Source organism: Equus caballus, chromosome 6, assembly GCF_041296265.1.
Source record: "Equus caballus isolate H_3958 breed thoroughbred chromosome 6, TB-T2T, whole genome shotgun sequence".
Lineage (NCBI taxonomy): Eukaryota > Metazoa > Chordata > Mammalia > Perissodactyla > Equidae > Equus > Equus caballus.
In genome coordinates, this window is record NC_091689.1 from 14,665,310 (window position 1) to 14,690,055 (window position 24,746).

Sequence of the window (24,746 nt, forward strand, 5' to 3'; positions counted from 1 at the left end):
GTTCCACACAAGAGAAGTATACAATTTCATTATTCAGAAGTGAATAGCTATTAATAGAATTTAACATAAGGTAAATAGCAGTATGCATGGGGGTGGGGGATGGGTTATAACACAGCCAGCATTTCTCAGTATATCTTTTCAGCATTTAAATATAGGTTATTCAATTTTCTTCACTTATACATAGATTCCATCTCTTAGCTAATTATTATTATTATCTATGTTTTATTTTCTCATTTAGATAAAGGGTAGGATCCCAAGGCTTATATTTCTTTTAATAATAATTGAAAGGGCTGGGTCTTGGTACTTCACCCTTGGTGCTCTCTAGAGCTCCCCAACACAAAGGAAAAAATGGTCAAGTGGAAAATGAAGTCCGTTTTAGTGATTGTTACTGAGCACTCGATACCTCTCCTCATGTAGGACTTCCCTGGAAGGTCCTGCTCTATCAAGGGACTCAGGCTGAATTTCAAAGGGCTGTTTCTTTCACTCTCTCTATGAATTCAGAATAACTGGCCTGTGGATGAGGCTCTTAGTCCATTTACACAGCTAGTCACTGGATAAGGATGCCTGGCCATGCCATGCCCCTATTTCAGGGAGGGAAGGAAGCAGGGGCACCTACTGCTTGAATGCTGGAAGCAACAAGAGGCTCACTCAGCATAGCTCTTGGTATTACAGCATGGTAATCCTTCCACAAACCTGGGGTTTGGCCAATAAGTTTCTCCATGGCAAATGGCCAGGTGGGATAGAAGTCTCCTTCCCATCCAGCCCACAATTATTAAGTGCATACTAAGTGCCACATACTGTTCTAAGCAACTTACCAGCCTTACTTCATAAGAAGGTCTTACTCCATAAGAACCCTAAGAGATAAATAGTACTATTATGACCTTTTTACAGATGCAGAAGCTGAGGCTTGGGGGAGTTAACTTCAGTAAGATCACATAGCTAATAATGCTCAGAACTGGAGTTCTCGTCTAAGTCTGGCTGACTGTGTTTCTAAACATTATGATACATTCCCTGTTTGGTAAATGATTGTCAAGAGAATGTTTCATGTGAATTCATTTTGAAAATTTCCACTGTGTCCACCCTGGCAAACGCACTACTTTATTTCATCATTCAACAAATACATTTATTAAGGGCCTCCTATTTGCCAATTACCATGTGAGGCCCTGGGGACTCAAGACTGAGCAAGGGAGAAAAAAGCCCTGTTCTCATAGAAGCATTCAGAGAAGAAGACAGGAGAATCAATCAAATAAAACAATAGTGTCTAATAATAGTTTCCCCTATACTGGAAAAGCACGAGTGTCATCCAGGCGCTTAGCAGCAGTCTCCGTGTCCGTCCACAATGTTTGGAATTTATCCTTCTTATGGTTCATAGAATACTGTTTTTTTAAACACTTGAGTAACCATGCTAGAAGCTAAGATGATATTTAGAGAGTCTCTTCTCTAAAAAAACCAAAACTTGGTTGACAAAAGAGAAGCATGGGATGACAGCATTATAACAGAAATAATAAAGAGGAAAAAAGAAACAGTTATGTGAGCAGACGAAGGAGAGCCCTTGATTCAACAGATGGCAACTGAAGGCTCTTCCTGAAGACCAACTTCTAGATTTCACACATTCCCCAGGGAAACTGTCTTTAGTAGGAATGGGGATCAGGAGACTTATTTTTTATTCCTACTTTGGCCAAGACCTTGCATGAGTAATTTAAACTTCCTGCATGCCCATTCTTTGCAAAACGGGAGAATTGGATAAGACGATCTTAAAAAGGCCCTCTGGCTCTGACATGCCATGATACTAATTGTTCAAGCAAGGTAATAAAGTCACCATTGTCACTACTTCTTGATACTATGGTTGAAGCTCTAACTACATTCTTTACATGGTAAACTTCCACTCTGCTTGGAGTAGAAATATCCCTATTGACTGTTTCTGGAATTTCTGAATAAGTCAAAATCTTAGCATTTCAAGTTGCTTTAGCCTTCAATACTCCATGCCCTGAAAACAAATCTACCTTTCCTATCTTACTAATCACTCTATCAAAAATAAATTAACAAATTAAAATATAAATACTAATTCTAATCCACATAGAAAGAAAAACTCTCATTTTTCTAAAAATATAGAAATTCATAAGAATTCTGTGAATATTAATTCAAGTTATGAAAACCATTCCTTCTACTTAGATCACAACTATGTATTTTGGTCATTCTCAACCATGGACAATTTTGCCTCCAGGGGGCATTTAGCAACGTTTGGAGGCATTTTTTGTTGTCACACTGGAGGTGCAACTGGCATTTAGTGAGTAGAAACTAGGAACTCTTGTCAACATCCTCTCATAACAAAGCAATTATTCATTCAAAATGTCAGCAGCGGTGAGGTTAAAAAACCCTGGTTTAGATGGTACATGAATTTCTAATGGAGAATCATTATTCTAGACTATGGTAAAATGAATAACAAGTTTCTTCACTTTTTTTCTAAGGTTATTGTTTGGAAAGTCATGACTCTGTCCTGATAAAGCTCTCCTTCTTTATGCTTATCTTGAACAAATGTCAGTGTTGACTCCCATTCCTCTCTCTCTTCACAAGGTTCATAAAACTGACCTGATTGCCATCACTTTCTGCCAAAACAGGAAACAGAGAATGAGAGGATCTGACCCTTGTGGAGGATTCTAGAATAACCGTAGGAACCTTAAGCCAGAAGTGTCTTTCTAGCTTCTCAAACGAAGACAAGTCCAGGTGGCATTATATACCCAGAGAGGACGTGGCAGTAATCAGCTTCCATTCCTAGCGCTCTATAGATTAGTGGTGAGGAACACAGAGTCTAGAGTCAGAGTGGCTTTTAGATCTTCCCTTTTCTGTTCCGTTTCTGTCTAGCCTTAGACACACGATTAGTGTCAATCTCTGCACCTCAACATCATCATCTTTTAAAAAGGGATAACAATAGCAAACCTCCCCCCAGAGAATTATTGTGAGGAGCAAATGAGCTAATATACATGAAGTGTCTGACATGCAGTAAGCCCTCGGTACAAGTTAGGAAATTCTTCCTTGCGGGAGCCGTTCTGTCCATGCTGTGGATGTCACTGGCCCGCAGCCATTCATACGAACTTTCCAAGAGTCCATAGCATCAAAAATAATGTTACTTTTCCTTTGAATTTCAGTTTTTAAATTATATCTTCACCTCTAAGAAAATTGTATTTCAACAGAGTCTTGTGAGCCTTACCCAGCCTTATATACTCCCCTACCCTGGGCAAATGAATCAACACAACTAAGTGATAAGAGCAATTTTTTAAACTATTTCTTCCATAGGTTTACAGAAATTGCTGGGAATTTGAACACTTGTTCAAACAGTGTGTAATTCTTCATGCTATCATCAGCACTGGGAAGGAATAGTGCATTTAAATCTCTAATTAATCTGTGCTGAACATACTCTTAGTTAATAAATCTGTTAAGCTGGTGTGTGGCAGGAGTCAAAAGTCTTTATTGGGTTTCCCTGTAAAATAGTAGGATTAGCGCAGCAGATATCACTAATTCTCACACGTCTTACTCCCAACTTTGTGATTAAAGCTTGCTGTTTTCGTGAAAAACTAGGTGTTAACAAGTTCGTCTCAAATAACCATACAATCAAATCTTAATAACAAATAAATGCAATATAAACCCAATAGAAGTTTATAACAAATGGCCTGAAATAGTATTCCTGAAATCATTTAATGAACCCAATAAGGAGAAAAGCAACAGCAAATGAATTCTTCTCCTTTGAAAACAAAACCAAAAAAACCCTTAAGTCAATGCACAAAATAGTTGTCACATAGAATATTTTGCAAAGAAATTAATACTACCCTTCAGTTTGTTAGTCCTTTTACTTCCTCATCAAGCTTTGTGAGCATTACTAAATAAAGCATCATTTCTACAACTTTTTATTTTCATTCCACGTTTTACATTGGAACACAACTTTAGCAGTACAATACGTTTCTTCCATTACAATGATTTGTTTCACTAATGGAGCTTTGCCAAATGTAGGCATTTGTTTTCGTCAGTGTGGCTGACATAAGTATTTTGTTAGTCCTTACTAACTAGCCTTGCCACATATAGATAATACAAGAATATATTTGATCATCTTTTCTAATGAGAAATGTGTGCCCTCAACATGTTTGCATGAAGTCAGTGAACTTTTAAGGTGGCACAGAAGATTCTGCATCATTTTAAATACCAGCTTCCAGTTAGGCCAGCTATTTCTCTGTCAGCCCTTCTAAGAGGGTTTGGCTATATTTTGTCAGAGAGTTTGAAAACGGTCCCAGTGGTACCAGCCTGTTTTACTAACAAGGAGATGTGTTTCAAAAGGGGTGTGGCTTCATCTCTGTGATAAAGCTGTGGGATCAGCTAGGATTAGTGGGTCAGCAAGCAGATAGCAAAAGAGCTAATGAAACATCCATTTTTGATGAGAGATGCAAGGGGTAACCTTATCTAAAACATCTTTAAGCTCCAATTAAAGGTCAAAGTGTACTTAGCATGAAGGTTTTTAGATTCCTGAAGGCATCACAAATTTTGATTATGATATTCTATTATGATGTCGCCTGAGTGCAACTACTTCCACTTTCTACCTGAAGTATGGTTCTGACATGTGGGGCGTATCTAGTTGAGTTAGCAGGGCCCATCTCCAAGAAATCTACAAAAGTTCTAGGACTTACTGGGAGGCCTCTTACACTTAGGTAAGTAAGAACCATCCAGGAGGAATTTGAACTAGTAAGGAAACCTTGGCGGTGGAAGAATAGATCCTAAACACAGCCTGATGCTTGGCACTTGGATTTTCCTCCCACCTCAGTCCTACCTATACTTATGGTGAACAGAATTATCACACATAAAAGCTAAAATAGGTGTCCTACAGACCTCTGCTTGATCTAGCCCCTGCTTGCCTTTCTGGTCTTATGTTACCCCATCCCCCATTCCCCTATTCTTTAGGCTCTAATCACATCATTTCTCGAATGCACCATGTTCCATCAGATAACAGAAACTTTACTCTTGCCTCTGGTGTCACTGAAACCTCTTTCCTTGAGCCTTGCCTCAACTCCCTTCCTCACCCTTAAACACACTTCATAGAGATTCTTAGAAACACCTTCGCACAGAGGAAGAATGATGTTTAAGAAGGCAATAAGATTCTAGGTCAGCAGTTAAGGGAAAACACCCATAAAACTTGAGTTATCTGACTCTGACCTCCATCTGTCCCCCAAGTAGGCAAGCAAACTGAGGTTGTATTTTTAAAACTGGAGATGTGTTTTCAAAAAAAGATTTATGACTTAGGACTCTTTCTCTCTCTCTTTTTCCCCTTCTCTTTCCCTGTCTCTTTATCAGAAAACAATGTATGAGGTTTAGGACCAAAGCAATTATTCTCATCTAAGTTCTAATTCCCAAACTGGTTCCTTTAATAAATAAGGAGATAGAATCATTGCATTTTACAGATTTAAGAATGGGTTTGGAAATCATATAGGCCAAGCCAGGAAAATGAAGGAGCCAGGAGGTCAAGTCACTTGCTCAGAATTGCACATCTAGTTGCTGAAACTCAGGTTGACATTCACAGGTTAGTTTGTTTGCACTTTTAGCTTTCAATTTAGAGGAAAAAAGAAGAGTGAAGTGTCACACTATGGAATTAAGCTGAGTTGACCTATAATTAAAAATCAAAGTCATACCATCCAGACTATCTACTCTGCTTAACATTCATGACGGTCACAAGTGTATCTCATAAATTACAATTATTTCTTTGGCCCCAAAAATCAATTTGGCAGATAGATGCTCCATTTATATACAGAACCCCACTTCTACATTTATCTTAGGACTAGGTGTGAACGACAGGGTGGAATACAGCTAAAGGGCATACATTGAGGGAAATGAATTATATATGATATTGCGTATCTTACTTTAATATCAACAATAATCTTTCATTTTTCAAGCATATTGCGTATAAAATGGCCATTATAAACTCCCTGCACCACAAGCAAACAACAGAAGTTTATCATATGGCAAATGATGAATGCTCTCACCTCCAAGTTACCTTGGGCGTAGTCAGGATGCATCTCAAAAAGTATGTTAAATATCTTTCAACTCTCTCTGCAGTGATTGCTATAAAAAGAAGATAATGATAAAGGCACCAAGCTTGACTTTCTTCAGGGTTAGATTTACAGGAAAGAAGGGTTACACTACAGGAAAAAAATAATTAGCAAGAATTTCTGAGAAATTAGGTAACTTTTGACACTTGGAAGCATTCATTCATTTATTCATTTATTCGTGCAAGAAATATTTGTTTAAAAACGTCTATAATATGTCAGATACTCATCTGGCCTCTAGAAATAGGATTCAGAACAAAAAGCCCTGCCTTTTAAAGGAGTTTACATTATCTTGGGGAAGTTAGATGAATTTAAAGTGTCAGGTGGTGATAGGGGCTATGGAGGTGAGAAACAGGTGAAGGGAACTAGTTTATGGCCCAGCAGAGAAGAAGGGAGTGGCTATGTTAGTAATTTACATAGGAAGGTGGTGCAGGTTACGGAAGTCCTTTTTAATAAAATGGCATTTCTTACTGACAAATGAAGAGAGAAATGAAGGAAACCAGGGACCAAGCCATGCAGATGTCTAGAGGGAGAAATTTCTAGGAAGAGAGAATAGCACATGTGATGACTCTGACACAGGAGTGTGCTGGGCTTTGATGTTCAAAAAACAGCAAGTGGTCTTCCTCTCTCCTCTTGCTTTATTAAGGGCATTGGGTGATGTCCATCAGCTTTAGTGCAGAAGGATCTTGTTTCTTAGTCTCAGATTCAAATGCTAATCTCTTCTGGAAACACCCTCACAGACATACCCAGAAATAATGTTTTACCAGCTACCTGGGCATCCTTTAGCCCAGTCAAGTTGACACATAAAATTAACCATCAAACTTGCCAAAATGGTATAACTTCAAGAAAAATACAAATTTTTAACTTTTAACATATAGCACTTCACTAACCAACAGCATCATTTTTTATATCATTTTCTGAAAGCAATATAATCGGCAACTGTTATTTAATAATTTAATTTTCTGGAAATGTATTCTTGAATCAAATTTCCTCACTTTGAATCACTTACTATCTGTCTAGTTCTGGTTATTTATTTAAGCTTTTTATGCCTCAGTTTCCAAATCTGTAGCATAGGGCTTATAACAGAATCTAACAGCAATCTCATGAGCAGAAGTGCAAATATATGTATATACACACCAAACTAAATGATAGCAGTCAAATTCAAAATAGTGTATTAGAAAAGTTAGGTTTATTCAGGAAATGCAAGATTAGTTAATAATTTAAAATCAATCAACATGACTTACGACATCAGAAAAATAAAGAAGAATCATATGGTCATCTCCATATTTGCAAAGAAAGCAATCAACACACATTAATTTTGAAAAACTTATCATACAAGTAATAGAAAAGAGTTTTATTAATTAGATGAAGAGAATCTACAGAAAAATAAAAACAACTTACAGCTAACCCTATGGATGAGACAAAACTTTTCATTATTATTATATTCAGTCAAAATTTTACTAGAGGTTTTAGAAAGTTCAAAAAGGAAATTTTAAAAGTTAAACTTATAAGAATCAGAAAGCAAGAAATTAAAGGGTATTACTTTTATATAACATAATTGAATACATAGAAAATTCAACAAATTCAATTAATAATTAAATGTAGAAAATTACAAAATGGAAGAGCATATATAACAATTCCTACAGAGTAGCAAAACAATTAAAAAATTTTTAAAAGTTAGCATTTACCATAGCATCACAACATCAAATATCTAAGAATAAATCTAACAACATGTGCGTGACTTCTGGACAGAAAACTATAAAACTCTATTGAAAGAAATTAGAGAAGACAAATAAATAGAGGAATACACCATGTTCATAGATTGGAAGACTCAATATTTTAAAAATGTCAACTCTTGACACGCTGTTTCATACATTCAGCGCACCCCAATTAAAATCTTGACAGGAATTTTTGTGGCAATTGACAAGTGAATTCTAAAATGCATATGGAAAGGCAAAGGCCAAAATAGTGAAGATGAGAATTTTGGAAGACTTGCATTCCTAGACATCAAGCCTTCTTATTAAAGTACAATAATTATATTCTATTCCATGCCATGTACCGTCACCTGTTTTACCACAAAGGTATCAGAGCAATGCAATGGAAGAAAGGATATTTTTTAAATAAATGATGCTGAATCAAATAGGCATCAGTATGGGAAAAGTATGCATTTCAGTGCCTATCTTAAGCTACATATAAAAGGCCATTCCAGATGGATTATAGATCTAAACTTGAATAACAAAAGATAAATCTTCTGTAAAATAAAGTGGAAAAACAGCTTCATGATTATGAGATGATGATATTTAGAAGGAGAAGTAAAGTAATAGTCGTATTTCTTGTACTCTGAAGCCAGCACAGGGCACAGACACTGAGAAGTTCATGTATATTGTCACTTAGCTACCAGCTCACCTAGTTAGTATCGGGCAGCAAGCAGAACTTTGACTCCTTCCACTCCCACCAGATCTCCTCCATCAGTCTCTTAGAGGCCTGAACCAAGCACATGAGTAGCTCCATAGCAAATAAGGTAGAAAAGTCCAGATGAAAGCCTCTAGAACTGCCTCTCCCTACCAAAATAATAAACCAAAGCAAATAAGATATTCTTAGAGTGTTTCAGAGATAAATTCTATCAACGAGGTTTTGAAAGATGCAGTGTGGTGATCCTACCACATCCTCATTCAACTTGCCTATTTGGCCTGTGCAGAAGACAGATGGGGCTCAGAAAATGACAGCGCATTATTGTAAACTTAATCAGGTGGTGAAACCCAGTAACCCAATTGCAGCTGCTGGTCCAGATGTAGCATCATTAGTGGAACAAATCAACATATCCCCTGGCATTTGACAAATGCTTCCTCTCTCTCTCTCTCCCTCCCTCCCTATCAGTAAAGACCACCAGAAATAATTTACTTTCTGCTGGCAGAATCAGCAGTACAGGACAATATTAATTCTCCAGTCCTATGCCATAATCTAGTCTACAGGGACTTCTATGGCATCTTCATTCCACAAGGCATCATTACATTGATAATCCATTACATTTATGATATCATGCTGATTAGCCATATGAGCAGGAAGCAGCGGCTACTCTAGACTTCTTGGTCGGATACACGTACAAAAGAGGAAGGGAAAGAAATCCCACAAAAATTCAAGAACCTGTCACCTCAGTGGAATTTCTAGGGGTACAGTGGTCTGAGGCATGTTGAGATATTCTTTCCAAAGAATATCTCCATCTGCTTCCTTCTATCATTAAAAGAGAACCCAAATGCCTAGTGTACCACTTGGATTTTGCAGAACCATAATCCTCATTTGGGAATGCTACCCTAACCAATTTGTTCAGCAGCCAGGTTTGAGTGGGGCCCAGAAAAAAATAATTCTTCAGCTGCCCTAGCGCTTGGACCGTATGATCTGGAATGATCCGATGATGCTTGACATGTCTATGGCAGATCGGGATGCTTTACGGAGACTTTGGCAAGACCCCATAAGTAGAACACAGCGCAAACATTTAGCATTTTGAATTAAAACTGTGCCGTCCTCTGTGAATAACTATTATCATTTTGAGAAAGAACTTCAGGCTTACTACCAGGGCCAAGGAAAGAACAAATGCTTGATCATAGACCACCAAATTTATCATGAGAACTTAGCTGCTTATCATAAAGTGGGTGTTACCTGACCACCAAACCATTAGGTTGGACACCATAATTGCACTTTATTGTTGAATGGAAGTGGTATGTAGAAGATGGAGCTCAATCATACCCTAAAAGCAAATATAAGTTGCGAGAGCAAGTGGCCCATATGCTCACAGGCCGTATTCATACTGCGTTGACTCCCCCTTCTCAACCTCCTCTCATGGCCAGTAATTGGAATTGAAATGTTGCCTACATCCAAGTATGCAATATTACCTTTGATAAGTATGATCATCTTACAGCAGGGGAAAGTTGGACCTAAGTCCATAACATTAAAGGCATAATATCCATTGTTTGCAAAATATCACAACCTCGCATTCTAATTTGAAAGACTATTTACAACAAACACAGGGATAGAGAAACTGGAGGTTTATGCAGGATAATGTCTCTCTGCCTGACTTTCCCATCTCCATTGCTCTCAGCCATAGTTCTCTGTATTTCCTTCATAGAAGTCTTCATAAAAAATTTTTGTCTTTTGCTTATTTATTGTCTGACGTCTCATTATTGTGTAAGCTCCACGAGGATGTTTACTTTCTCTGTTTTCTTTATTTTTCCCAAGTAGTAAGGACAATGACACACAGTAGGTTCTCAATAAATATTTAGTAAGTAAAGTGATTCAGAGAACATGAACATCATGAATTGGGCATAAAGAACTGACAACTGGAGCATGTGGTTAGCTGTCTTGACATATGCGGCATTCATGGCTGACCTCTGCCCTAGTTCCCATCTCGTGGAAAGCCATCCTTGCCATCTTTAAATTTTTGCTCTGTAGGGTTGTAAGGGGGATTGTTTCAAGGTCGCCAATTTCTGAGTACTTGACATTTCTGATACGATTGCCCTTGCATTTTTCTCAACGAAATGACATCACAAATTTTTTCCAAAATGAAGTGAAAAATGAAGGTGAGTAAATAAATAAATAATGAAGGGACTACAGTCCAACTAATTATGATCACAATATCAGAAAGTTCATGTTAATATGAAGTGTGCGCCATTTTGCTTTGCCTTTATTCATAATCTAGAAAATGGTGGCAGGAAATCCTTGTGTCATCAAAAACAATCTCTCTAATAATCAATGAGACATAACCACTATAAATAATTTAAATTCTATCAAGTAAAAACAAAGATTTAACCGAGTTTTGCCAACTAGGCTTGGGGCGCGTAGACATCCCCGCAGCAGATGGGAACTGTCAAAGCCCATAAACATTCAAAATTGTAAGACACGACTTTCATATGACAGAAACCAGAAGAATTCATGCAAATCCATGAGTTCAACACACCTTATTTAAAGAGAGTGCTTGACAATCAAAAGAGGAGACGGTGCTGAAGCTGAGCATGTGGAGATATCTCAGGTTTTAATTAGTCAAATGTCACCATTTTCTAAATGGAGGCTCCTCTAGAGATAACCCTTTTTAAAATCCATTAAAAAACAATTTTTCTTCTACTGATCTTGGTGCTAATTCTATGCCAAATTATGATTTTTTTCACTATTCAAATCCTCAATGATATGCAATGTTAGAATAAGGTGACTAAAAAAAAAATCTTCCTAGTAGATCTGGCCAAATTAATTTTAAGCTAATCCATTTGGGATGGGTTCTGATTGTTATATGCTTGTAGCTATAAGAATCTTGCAGGTTAATATGGTGACACCTCTGGAATTTCTTTATAGGAGCAGAAATATATTGGGAATTAGTGGCTCACAGCCTATGACAATGTATTTGCATAGCAAGCGTACTTCTTTTACTCATTTTGTATGTCCATTTGGTGTTGCTGTTGATAGATGCTGATAGAGCTTTAGGAGAAGTGACAACCCAGCCACCATCAAATGTTACTCATGGGACTTCTGCTGAAATGTACACAGTAAAATAACTGACATATATATGGCACTTCATCATTTCAAAAAATGCTTTTATATACATGACCTAATTTGTTCCTGAAGTTAAATTAGTGAGGAGGATATTTTTATTGGCCCCATTTATAATAGAAGAAACTGAGGGTCAGGGATCCATGACAGTTCACATTCACAGCAAACAAAGGACCCAAGGACTAGAACCTTTCAGCTTCAAATCTCTTGATCTTTCCTACATACCATATTGAGGAAAGAATGAAATCCATCTTCTGAGAATATCGCAATGTTCAAAAAGAAACTGAATGATATCCATCATTACATATTCAAGGTCCACCTTCTGTATGTTAGGGCCTGCTGATGCAATGGAGAATGAGCCTCAGTCCCTATCCTTTATCCAGGCGGACAGGTGATTGTACTGTCGTCACTGTGAAAAGTGCTATGATGTGGTTTCCAGAGGAAATGGAATGTCTCACCCTAGACTTCAGATTTGAGTGGGTGTTGGTTAGGAGAAGGGGTAGTGTGTTCTTGGCACAGGGAACAGCATTTACGAAGGCACAGAAACAAGAGAGTGTGACTTAGTGAAGTAACGGAAATAAATCCAGTTTAATCCGAGGATACGGAGGCACCAGAGGATCATGACAGATGGGACAGGTGGAGCAAGCAAAGGCCAGATCATGGAGGACATTATAAATTACATTTTAAAGTTTAGACTTTGCTCAAAGAGTAATAGGGAGCTTTTTCAGCAGTTTAAGCATTTCATGTTCCTTGACAACATATTTTAAAGTTTCATATGCAATACTAAATATAAGAGAAGATCTATTTTGGAGCATGTTGGATCTTCTTTGGAAACCTGCCAATGAGTGAAATCACAAGTGGCCGAAGGACCTTAGAAGGAGTACGATTTCTGCTTCAGGTCAATATAAATTTCATTCTCAATGTAATACCAATGTACACAGACATAATTGGCCCTAAGAAGAATTAATAATATAAGAAACCCACAAGCTTTTAATAACTTAGCTGACCTATTCCTACTTGGGATAGATTTTCTTTTTTTACTTTAGTTGATTCTATAGATTAAATGGACTTAGTTATTTGAAATAAAATAATCTTCCAAACCTGGGAAAGATCCCCTGGGCCATTAGAAGATAAGCTATTTGCATGCCAAACTGGAAGGTTCAGCATATGGTCCCTAACATTTGCATAAATAAAATCTTAAAAAAGCATTTTCAATGAGCTGCCTTTCAGTGAGGTGTCTTCCATCCATGACACCTAAATTATGTTTCTTTCATAAACAGATAACCTCTTTAAATGTTGTCCTAAAGTAATATTTTGTTTATGCTATTTTTCCTTATATAAACATCTTTAGTGTTAAAAATAGAAATAAGCAAAAAGAAAAAGATTAAAATTTCTCATAATAGGGGAATATTTTCTTTTGTTGATTTACAAAAATGAACTCATATCCCATGTCTTGATTTATGGTGATTATTAATATTTTTCCATTTAACTACATGTCATAGAACTTTTAAGTTTACTCATTTAAATATATTGTGATGAGCATTGCACTCCATCTTATGAATACAACTTTCTTAGCCAATCCTTTATTGCTAGACGTTTAAGTTGCTTTGTTTTTTTAAATCGTAAGTAGCAATCTAATTTATGACTTGGGATTAAATAACATCTAGTGGTGCAATAAGAGTAAAAATATACTAGCCACCAAATATGTTTATCAGCCCCAAAACTGTTCTACATTAGTATGATCAGAGCAAAGATGTATCTTTTGTTTGTGTACCAGCCTCCATAAAGAGATTAATATCAAATATTAAATTACTTTAAGAAATTGTATTTGTATGCACTCTAAGGTCATCAAATGCCAGAGCAAACTGCCGTGAATAATCAATACAAGCAAAGTAACCTTTAACATTGATATGGGGCTGAATAAATAGACTTAAGAAAGAAAGAATGCTTTTGTGAATATTGTCACTTAGTTCCTAGCAGAGAACATCTTGCGCTTCAGGACAGATAAGACATATCCCCAAAAGATGACCGTGAAACCACAGAATGAGGGGCAAACAAGCAGTCTCAATTTGACCTGAATGGATATCTTCAGTCTTGGCTGGAGTCTACATGAGCCTATGCTAGCAGAGAAACTTGGCCAATGGTCACAGTGATACACATCTGTGGGCCATTGTGGTGATTCAGAAATGCCAGTTTCCCACCTGCAAAGTTAAAGGATTGAGCTTCAGTGACCTTGACCAAATGGAGTGCCCAAATTTAGAGTCTGGTCTCTGAAGTCAGACTACCTGCATTTGAATAAGAACTCTACCTCTTCCTATCCGTTTGACTGTGAGCAAGTTCTTTGGGCCTTAGTTTCCACTGGAGAATCTAAGAACATCTTACTAGGCTTGTTGGGAGGCTTAAGTAAAATAATCCATGTAGAGTCCTTAGTTCAGTACCTGGTTCAAAGTGCATACTTGGTAAATATGTGTTACTGATTTCTCAAATTTGTAAAGAGAGGTGGAGTCAAGAAACAAATGACAGCTGTCTGTCAAGACCATTTCTCATTTCTTTCACTTGGTACTAGTTCAAAAAGGAGTGAAGGCAAGATCTTAAAACAGTCTGGTATGTCAAACCTTATTTAAAAGAGGAGGAGAAAGAGAAAGAAAAGGAGAAAGAGGAGCAGGAGGGGAAGACAGGAAGAGAAGGAGAAGAGCATTCGATAATGTACAATTGCATTTAGATATACACCATTACAAATTATAATGTAAAACAAGTAAGGAAAAAGAGCAAATCACAGCTGTTAAAATGGTGCTATCAAGAGCAGAAATATCTAAGATCCTAAAATAAGTCACCTTGTATGAAATTATTTTCTTCTAGAAAACAGAAGACCAGCTTGAAAGTGATCTTTGGTAATTTAATATCTCTAGGTCTTAGCCTTGTCATTTGAAAAGTGAGAGTTTTAACTAATTATCTTTTAAACAATTTAATTATTTGTAATACCCCTGATTTTATGAAACTATTAAATACGATAAATTCCAATAAAAGCAAAGAAATTGGAGCTCCCTTAGGAAATTCTTTATTAAAAGAGAGTTTTACTTAAAGCAAGATAAGGGTAAGTATTTTTCCTTCTGCTTGTGCAAAGATCACTGAAGCTAAGAGAAACACTAATTTAAAAGAAAAATATAATCAAGGGGAAATGGCAAAGAAACAAGAAAAAATTCCATGTTGTCTGGAAACAAAAGTATTAGGTAGAAATTTCATATCTGAAAATAGACTATGTACATAACAGCCAAATTCATTCTGAATCATTTTAAATATGCTTATTATTTTTTTATTATAAAATACTTTCTCATTGCAAACAAATCCATTTGGGAAGTGGAAAAAAAGATGGTAATTCAAGGTTCTAAACTATTATAATTAAAGATCAAATAACAAACCGTTATTAATTTTCATTTGTAGTGATTAGAACGGGTATGGGGTAGCACATTCCTCTATCTTTGAAAAAACTTTCTTCTCTAAATGTAAAGTATATATTAAAAAGTTAAATCACCGGTGGTCCCATTTTCTACAGATAATCACCAGTAATAGTTTTGTATGTATCCATATATATCTTACTCATTCTCATTCTCTCTCTCACATACATTTTTTGTTTGAAAGTTGTTAGTTTTATTTTTCATATAATCTTTCAATTGCAAGTAAATTCTTAAGGAAAAAAAGAAATTTCAATTAATGAATCAAGAATATTTCAGAACACCCAAGGGTAAAAGAACAGTGAGGTATGAAGACATACTGGAATCAAGAAGAAGAAATCCTCAGAAACCCATCGTCTCCACTACTCTTTTCTCTTTCTCTGGGGCCATTTAGTCTCATGTCTGCTGCTTTCTGCACATCTGCTGTTTTATTTCTCTCATTGCTTTGGCTTCTTCAGAGTTCTGGAGTGTAAGCGTTCAGTTCTTGTAACCATCCCAGATAAAACTAGGGCCCCTTAAACTCAATTCCAAATTCTTGGAAGGGAGAATCTTGGCTCCATTCATATTAGGAATTGAATGGGGCATGCTGTAGTTCTCAAGAAGATGGGCACGTGGGCTTAGTAGACACTGAGTGTCTTAGGTCACTTAGTTCACTGTACTGTGGCCATCTTTTGTGTCAGTGAGTATAAATCTACATCATTATTTTAGAGGCTTCATGATAACCTCATTATACAAACATTACTTGAATTCTTTAATTCCTCTTCATAGGGTACTTAGATTTGAGCATATTTGTAAGCACACATTATGTCCTTAGGAATAATTCCTATAAATGGTTCAGAGGATGTGCATATATATATATTTCTTTTTGTCTAATTGCTTTCCAGAAAATTTGCATCAAGTTTGTGCTTAGTTGATGGCCATTGATGAATGACAGTGCTTATTTTTCCAGTCTCACTCTACAGTAAAGGCAATTTCTGCCCTCAGAAATGCAAGGTTTTAAGTGAAAAATATCTCTAAGTGGTAACCATTCACTTTTTTCTATATTCTTTTATTAAAATACAATTAACATAGATTAAAATTCATCCTTTTTGTGTACAGTTTAACAAGTTTTAATGAGCAAATGCAGTCATAAAACTACCACCACAATTAAGATATACAACTGTTCTCTCACTCCAAAAAATTCCCCCAGGTCCCCTTGTAGTCAACCTCTTCCCTACTCTAGCTCCTGGCTAACACTGATCTGTTTTCTGTCCCTAAAGTTTTGATTTTTTCCAGAAAGTCATATAAGTTGAATAACATTGTATGTAGCTTTTTGAATCTGGTTTCTGTCTTTTAGCATCATGCACGTGAGGTTTATTGTAAGTGGAATCGTGTTCAACAAATTCATAAATTGAAATCCTAATCCCCAGAACCTCAGAATGTGACCTTGTTTGAAAATAGGATTATTGTCGATATGATTAAGTCAAGATGAGGTCATACTTGAATAGGATGGACGCCTAATCCAATATGATCGGTGTCCTTACAAAAAGAGGAAATTTGGGCACCGACAGGCACACGGGGAGAATGCCATGTGAAGATCAAGACAGATCAGGGTGATGCTTCTACAAGCCAGGGAACATCAGAGATTGCCAGCAAACCAGCAGAAGCTAGGAGAGAGACATGAAGATTCTTCCTCACAGCCCTCAGAAGGATCTGAGGACTTCCAGCCTCCAGAACTGTGAGAAAATAAAATTTTGTTGTTTAAGCCACCCAGTTTGTGGTACTTTGTGACCACAGCCCTAGAAAACTGATACAAGGTTGTTCCATGATATTGCATGTATCTATAGTTTGTTTCTTTTTGTTGCTGAGTTTTATTCCATTGCATGGATGTACCACGCATTGTTCATCTGTTCACCAATCGAAGGGCATTTAGGTTGCTTCCAATTTTTGACGATTACAAATGAAACTGCTATAAACATTTGAATACAGATTTTTATGTGAATATAACTTTTCATTTCATTTAAACAACTAGAAGTAGGATTGCTGGGCCATATGATGTGTATGTTTAAGAATATAAGAAATTGCCAAACTGTTGACTAAAGAATCTTCCCCATTTTACATTCCTACCTGCAGCGTATGAACACTTTATTTGCTCTGCATCTTCACCAGAATTGGGCATTATCATTCTGTTTTGTTTTAGTTTGTCTTTTATTATCATTATAGGTGTGGAGGGACATCCCATTGTGGTTTTAACTTGCTTTCCTGTAATTATTAATGACGTTGCACATTTTTCATGTGACAATTTGTCATTCCTGTATTTCCTTTGGTGAAAAGTTTGTTTAAATTTTATGCTCATTTCTTTATTTAATTGGTTGCTTTCTTATTGTTGAGTTTTGAAAGTTCTCTATATATTCTGAATATAAGTCCTTTATAAGATATTTGACTTGCAGATATTTTCTCCCGATCTGTGGCATGTCTTCATTTTCTTAGCAATGTCTTCCAAAAAACAGAAGTTCTTAGTTTTGCCTAATATAAAGTCACAAAGATTTTCTCATATATTTTCTTGCAGAAGTTTTATCATTTTTTAGCTTTATATATAGGTCTATAATCCATTTCAAGTTAATTTTTTATATACTGCAAGGTAGGGATTGAAATTATTTCATTTTTTTGTTTTGGGGTTTTATTTGTTTTGGATATAGATATTCAATGGTTTTAGCACCATTTCTTAATTTGTTAAATTTTAAAAATTTTGGTGTCTATCTTCTTGTTGAATATTGGTCTGTAGTTTTCTTTTAACATCTTTTATTTGTGATATCAGTTCAATGCTGGCTCCATAAAATAATTGGAGAAGTATTTCCTCCTCTTTAACATTTTGGAAAACTTTGTGGAGAATGGGCATTATTTCTTCTTAAATGTTGGGAAGAATCCACCGGCAATGTCATCTGAGTCTGAAGTTTCCTTTGTGGGAGACTTTGTAGCTACAAATTCAGTTTCTTTAGTAGAAATAAGCTGTTCATGTTGTCTATATTTATCATCTCTCTCTATCTTTATCTCTGACTTTTTGGGACATCCTAGTAGTTTGTGTCTTTTAAAGAATTTTTCCATTTCACGTAAATTATAGAATAAATTGACATAAATTTGTTTATAATGTTTTCTTATTATTCTTTCCAATCTTTGTAAGTTCCGCAGTGATCTTCCCTCTGTCATCCCTGATATTAGCAATTTGTATCTAATCTTATTTGCTGATCAGTCTGACTGAAGATTTGTAAATTTTATTGATTCTGTCAGAGAACCAGCTTTTGATGTCATTGGTTTTCTCTATTGCTGATCTGTTTTGTATTTTCATTGGTTTCTATTCTTATACTTATTATTTCCTCTGTTCTGCTTACTTTGGGTTTAATTTGTTCTAAATTTTTTAGTTTTTAAAGACGCTGCAAGTTTTCTGGGTGTTTTTGTTGTTGTTGTTGCTGTAAATCCCCTCTAAAACATGCCACAGCTGCACAACAGAGTTTCTGATAGATTGTTTTAATTTTCCTCCAGCTCAAATATTTTCTAATCTTCCTTTTGATTTGATTTTTAGTTTTCTGTAAGTTATTTAGTTCCCAACCTTTGGAGACATTTTAAAGATAACTTTCTATTACTTATTGTTAATTTAATTTCATTATGGTCATATTTTGTATTATTTGAATTCTTTTAAATTTATTGAGACTTGTTTTATGGCTTAGAATATGAACTGCTTTGAAAATTTCTGTAGGCACTTGAAAAAATGTACATCCTGCTTTTGTTGGGTGAAGTGATAATCTCTAAATGTCAGCTAAGTGAAGTAGGTGATTGTGTTGTTCAAGCCTTCTGTATCCTTATGGATCTAGTTTTGGTTATACAATTTCTACCAATTATTGAGAGAGTGGTGTTGATATATTTAGCTGTAATTTTTCCTTGGTTTAGTTATCCTTTCAGTTATGACAGTTTTGTTTCATGTATTTTGAAGTTTATTATTAGGTACATAAACATTTGTAATTATTATGTCCTTATGATTAACTGACCACTTTATCTTTATGAAATGACTTTCTTTATCAGTAGTAAACTCTTTGCTCTGTAATCTAAACTGTCTAATATTATATAGGCATTCCTATATAGTGTTAAAATGATATATTCTTTTCCATCCTTTTGCTTTCAAATTCTTTGAAGTGTTAATTTAAAGTCAGTTTCTTATAGGCAAATAGTATAGCCTTTTGAATGCAATCTGACAAACTGACAATCTCTGCCTTTTAATTGCGATGTTTAGACCATTTATATATAATGTGATTATTGACATGGTTGAGTTGAAAACTATAATCCTATTATTTGTTTTTTTCTTTGTTCTTTCTGTTTGTTCCTTTTTTTCCCCTCTTTTCCTGCTGTATTTTGGATGAAGTATCTTTTATGATTTCGTTTTATCTCTACATTGGTTTTTAGTTCTAACTTTCTGTGTGTGTTTGTTTATCACTTGCTTTCAGGGTTTTTGGTATATATCTTTAACTTACTATAGTCTACTTTCAAATAGTATTATACCACTTTATACACAACTGAATATTCCCATTTCACCTGTCCCAGCATTTTTAATATTGCTGTCATAAATTTTACTTCTGCATTGATTATAAACCCCACAATTCACTATTATTACTCTTACTTAAATAATTGTCTTTTAAACTGATTTTTAAAATAAAAAATTAATTTATATGTATCTACATGCTACTAATTCTGGTTCTCTTCATTCTTTTGTGTATATACAGATATCTATCTTGTATAATTTTCCTTCTGCCTGAAGGACTTCTTTTGACATTTTTATACTGCAGGTCTAATAGTAATTAATTTTTTCATCTTTTGTATCCTAGAAAAATATTTACTTTGCCTTAGTTTTTGAAAGATTTTACACTGGATATAAATGTCCAGATTGACAATTTTATTTTCTTCTTGTCCTTCAAAGATATTGTTCCATGGTCTCCTCGTTTGCATTATTTTCTAAAAAGAATTCTTTGTCATACTGATCTTGTTTCTCTATATGTACCATGTCTTTTTTCTGTAGCTGCTTTTAAGATTTGCCTCTTTATCACTGACAGTAAGCAATTTAACTATGGTGTACCTTGTTTCAGCTGTCTTCATTTTCCTGTGCTTTGTTCATTGAGGTTTCTTTCATTTCCAGAAACATTTCTGATTATTTCTTCAAATATTCTTGCATTTTTTTGAAATACTCTTGATATTTTTTTCTGGGATTCTCAAGTCATGTGGAAATAGTTTGATCTTTTTTGAACCTTGTTTCTGAGATTTGCTAGGTGGGACAAGAAAAGCCTTTAGTCCAGGTCTAATTCTTTTTCCACTATCGAGGCAATAACATTTGGAAACACTACTCAGTGATCCATGTTGTAGAAGGCTTTTCCTATCTTAGCTGTTGAGAACATCAACTCTTAAAGGCTTGGTGCAGCCCTAGGACTTTCCCATCTGCTCTTTACAGGTGGTCGTTTCCCTGGCTTGGTAGTTGGCTCACATGCATGCACTGATTAGTATTTAGCTGAAGACTCAGAGGAGGGAACGCTTGGCAGATCTCTAGAGCTCATTCTCTCTCTGTGCCACTTTCTCCTTATCACTATTCTGTCCTAGAAACCCCAGCTTCTTGTGCTCCTGTACCTTCCAGCTCTGTCTTCTTGGTGAAGAGTAACCACCTTGTTTGGCCTGCATTCTCTCCTGTACTATGACCCAGGTGGGGCAATCGTAGGACTTAGCTTGCTCATTTCCCCCTTCTCCAGTATCACTGAACTTCACTGGCTGTTGTCCAATATCCGAAAACCACTATTTCATAAATTTTTTCCCTAAACAACTAAAAATTTGTTTGGAGGGTAAAACTGGTCTTTTGCTCCATCTTGCCAGAAGTAGAAGTCTAGACATTTACTTTCCAAACACTGTGCTGTGTCCTCCAGACTCTACCATGTAGAAACCAAAGAGCTTTAACATTTGACTGCACACTCAATTACTGTGTAAATGAGGCCACACACAAAAATGGGGTTCTTTTCTTAAAAACCTTTTGTTACTGTCAAAAAAGTTTAGAGACGAAAAACGTTTGATTCAGTAAGTCTGTAAACGTTCTTCATGTTGAGCATCTGTTTGGATTTTAGCAAAATTTTTGGGTCCCCAGGCTTGAAATTAAAAATAAGATTATGTGGTCATTTGCAATTCAAATACAATTAATATTACTTCCAGGGACAAAGTCTGAAACCATCTGAATTAAATGAATTAAATCTAATCTTTTATGAGTGCAAAGCAATGAAACTGTAGAGAAAATTAGCTCAAATTTGAGCACAAATATTTCCTCTGCCTACAAATCACTTCCATGTATGTCAGATTTCCTTTATGTGTACCTGCAAATACACAATCAAGAGAATTCATTTAGGAGATGTTGGAAAACACGTAGATCCACAAATGTTTTCCTGGTGTATTTTTCCCGTTTTAATCAATAGTTTTCAGACAAACTACTAAATTAAATTTATTTAGTGGGTGATTATGAAGTTTCACAACTTTTGTTCTGGAATTTCTTAGGTCATTTGTTCTAAGAAAAATTTGAGACAGAAAAGTGAAGCCAAGCTCTGGAGGGAAAAAATAATAATAATAATTTGATCTAAATCAGGTACATACTGAAGGTGGCTTGGGCTTGTTGCAAATGGGTCTAATGTACATATGTGGCTCTGAACGGTAATCATGTCAAACTTCCCTTCCTCAGACACAAACTTCTTTGATCTACGCTAAAAAGTCTAGTTGTGCCAACGTTCCACATTGCTATAAAAAAAAGTTTTGCCAAAAGTAATGGTGAAAACATAACTCTAAATTCCAGTGGGTGTTGAGTTTACCTAGACACAATTATGTGAATTGTGTTGGTGATTCAGAAGTAGACAAGAGATCAAGCTTAGAACTGAGTCAGACCACTAGTTGTGTTCCATAAAGCAAATCAAACGAATGAGTGGAAATTATCCATTAAAAGAAGTAAAACAACTTATAAAACCAGAGGTCAACTTGGGAATTATAATTTTGCAAAGAGCATCTATTTCAATTTAGAGAATTAAGAATTGTGAGCGTTACAAGAGTTGCTTTATGATAGCAAATCTGAGTTAATAATGCCATTCATCGGTAGCCAAGGCTGACAGACAGAATGTTTGCCCTCAAAAGTTTTTGATACTATGTCTTCTGTGTTTTCCTGTTTCCTCACTAGAACTGGATAGTCAATATGATTAATGCTTGTTTCAAAAAAGAAAAAGGACAGACCTGGGGATATTTATTACCTTCCTCAAGAATGTAGAAAGCACTAATGATAATATTTCTGTTAGCTGTGGTGGCAGAATTATGTATTTACATCTAACACTTTTTTTTTCTGTATAACAGGGATTACTTAATTACATAGTACTCATATCCAAGGAAATTAAAGTTATTTTAAAGTATGAAGAAGATCTTTTTAAGTGAAAGTTTTATTTACTGTTTCTGAAACATATATTGGACGTCAGAATTACCAACTTTTTAAGAATTATGAATACATCTCATACACAGTTTAAATTTCTGTATATATAACATATATATATAAAGTAATTTTGCTTTTAAAATCTAATAAGTGTATAACTTGAAAGGGAAATTCAAAAAGTATGGTTCCAAGACAGTGAACCATGTAGCTCAAATAACTTAAGACCTATTATGGCTATAATTACAACAGTGGAAAATTGGCAGTCCTTAAACCATGGAACTAACGTGAGTTAGTATAAATAATTACATGTTTATATAGTCCAATTTAACAAGGCTACTCTGGCAAAGCCCACTTAAAAATACAAAATAAAAGTTAAGAGTTTAAGCAATAATTAATTAATTCAGTATTAAAATCGACGTTGACCACAAGTGATCAGAAAAATTCTTAAAGAGCAAACCAGTAGGACAACTACATGCCAGCTCCCTTTTAGACATATATGGATGATAATATTTGAAATTGAAAGCATGTTTATTAATCCTGGCCACCATTTCAGTTTATGAAGTTGCATAATATGTCATCAAATAATTGCAATATGTGATGATTTATATTATATAAATTATATAATTTATATATACAGTTACATAATATATGTCACAATGTTGCTGTACATTTTGTAGTGTGGTAGAATTTACAAACCAGTTTCACATAATTTTTCTCATTCTGTTCCTTTAACAAACCTACAAGGCAGCCATTAATTCAATTATGATTATGCCCATTTTCCAGTTGAGGGCACTGAAAGTCTGAGAGGTTGTGCCTCCTGAAATTATTGGACTCCAAGGAGAGATTAGTCAGAATCCAGTCACCTAAGCTTGTTACTTAATAACAAAATAAGGTATTTCAAATGAAATAGGTAATTCTATTACATGGCTGTTATTGTCTAAATAGAACTTCTTAACTGAATGAAAAAGAACCCAGAAAGCCTACTTTTTTGAATGAAGGCCCTGTTAGAAGGAGTTGGTTCATGGTTTTCTGGTTGCATTCATCAAAACACAACTTCAAAACTGACCTGAATTAGAAAAAAAAAAGCTTCTCTTTTGTACTTATTGTATACTTTGCAATAAAAAACATTTTTACAAAAGTCAGACATTGCATTCAATCCAGGTGTAAACAAAACAAAATTCGGAAATAACCTACTGTATCTTTTAAATGATGTCACTTTATAATCTGACACTTCTGTAGCAGAAAGGGCAAAACAATTCCGGTTAAACAATTACGATGTGTCCTTTGTTTTCTTCTCTGAACTTTGCCATTTGAATTTGCCTTTGTTTTACGTACACACAACTCCAGACATGTGCTGAGACATAACCTTCTGACACTATCCATTTGCCAGAAAGACACAAATTGAAGACCTGAAATCTGGTACGCAATATATTGAAAATAAATGTGTCAGGAGATTTAGCACAGCAGCACATAAGGGGACACCTTCTTTTCTAAATCTGTACAAAGCAGGTGTCATGGTTGACGCATCAACCAAACTGCAAAGGAGAATGTGTTCACTCCAGATGCTAAGTCCGGAGCACTGGGGCTGTGAGCAGAGGACGAAGGATGGAGACATTCAACTTCTAATTCCATCTTGGGAAAGAAACAAAGGGAAATTTCTCAGGACTCACTCATAAGGGTTTGCTTGAGATTTCTGAGAAAGAAAATAATTCCCACTTATGAGAAATCCTTTGGAAACAGTCACCTATTTTCCACCAGATCTAGCTTGGGTCAGATATGAAGCCTGGCACCACTGTAATCATCCGATTGCCAGCCTGAGGATGAAGAGGCACATAGAGCAGAGCAGAACAAGACACTGATGAACTGGATCTGAAGCCTAACCGGAACTCCTGATCTGAGCTGGATCTGAAGTCTAATCAAAACTCCTGATCTGAACTGGATATGAAGCCTGATTGAAACTCCTCATGTCAACTGGATGCCTTGATCTTTGCCTCATCTTCAGTGAGGCAATGACTTCTACTTATTCAGCCATTTTAAACATATTTTTTTCTAGAAATTGTGGAAAAATAGATATGAAATATGTATACTATATATATTAATTTACACAGGGTATGAATCTATTATTATAGAATAGTTTTCTCTGTGGAGTCACTGATAAAATTCCAAAAAAGAGAAAGTTACCACATTGTTCACCTTGATACTCTTGTTTTGCTTATT

At 35.5% G+C, this 24,746-nt stretch overlaps 1 long non-coding RNA gene across 2 annotated transcripts in view; it reads left to right on the forward strand.

The window, feature by feature from the left end:
- Positions 1-4,578: 4,578 nt before the first annotated feature.
- Positions 4,579-24,746, forward strand: part of LOC111773789 (uncharacterized) — a 90,318-nt gene continuing 70,150 nt past the window's right edge. For both annotated transcript variants that reach the window (XR_011440235.1, XR_002808417.2), the window contains exon 1: positions 4,579-4,694. This is a non-coding gene — a long non-coding RNA (uncharacterized lncRNA). The remainder of the gene's footprint in view (positions 4,695-24,746) is intronic.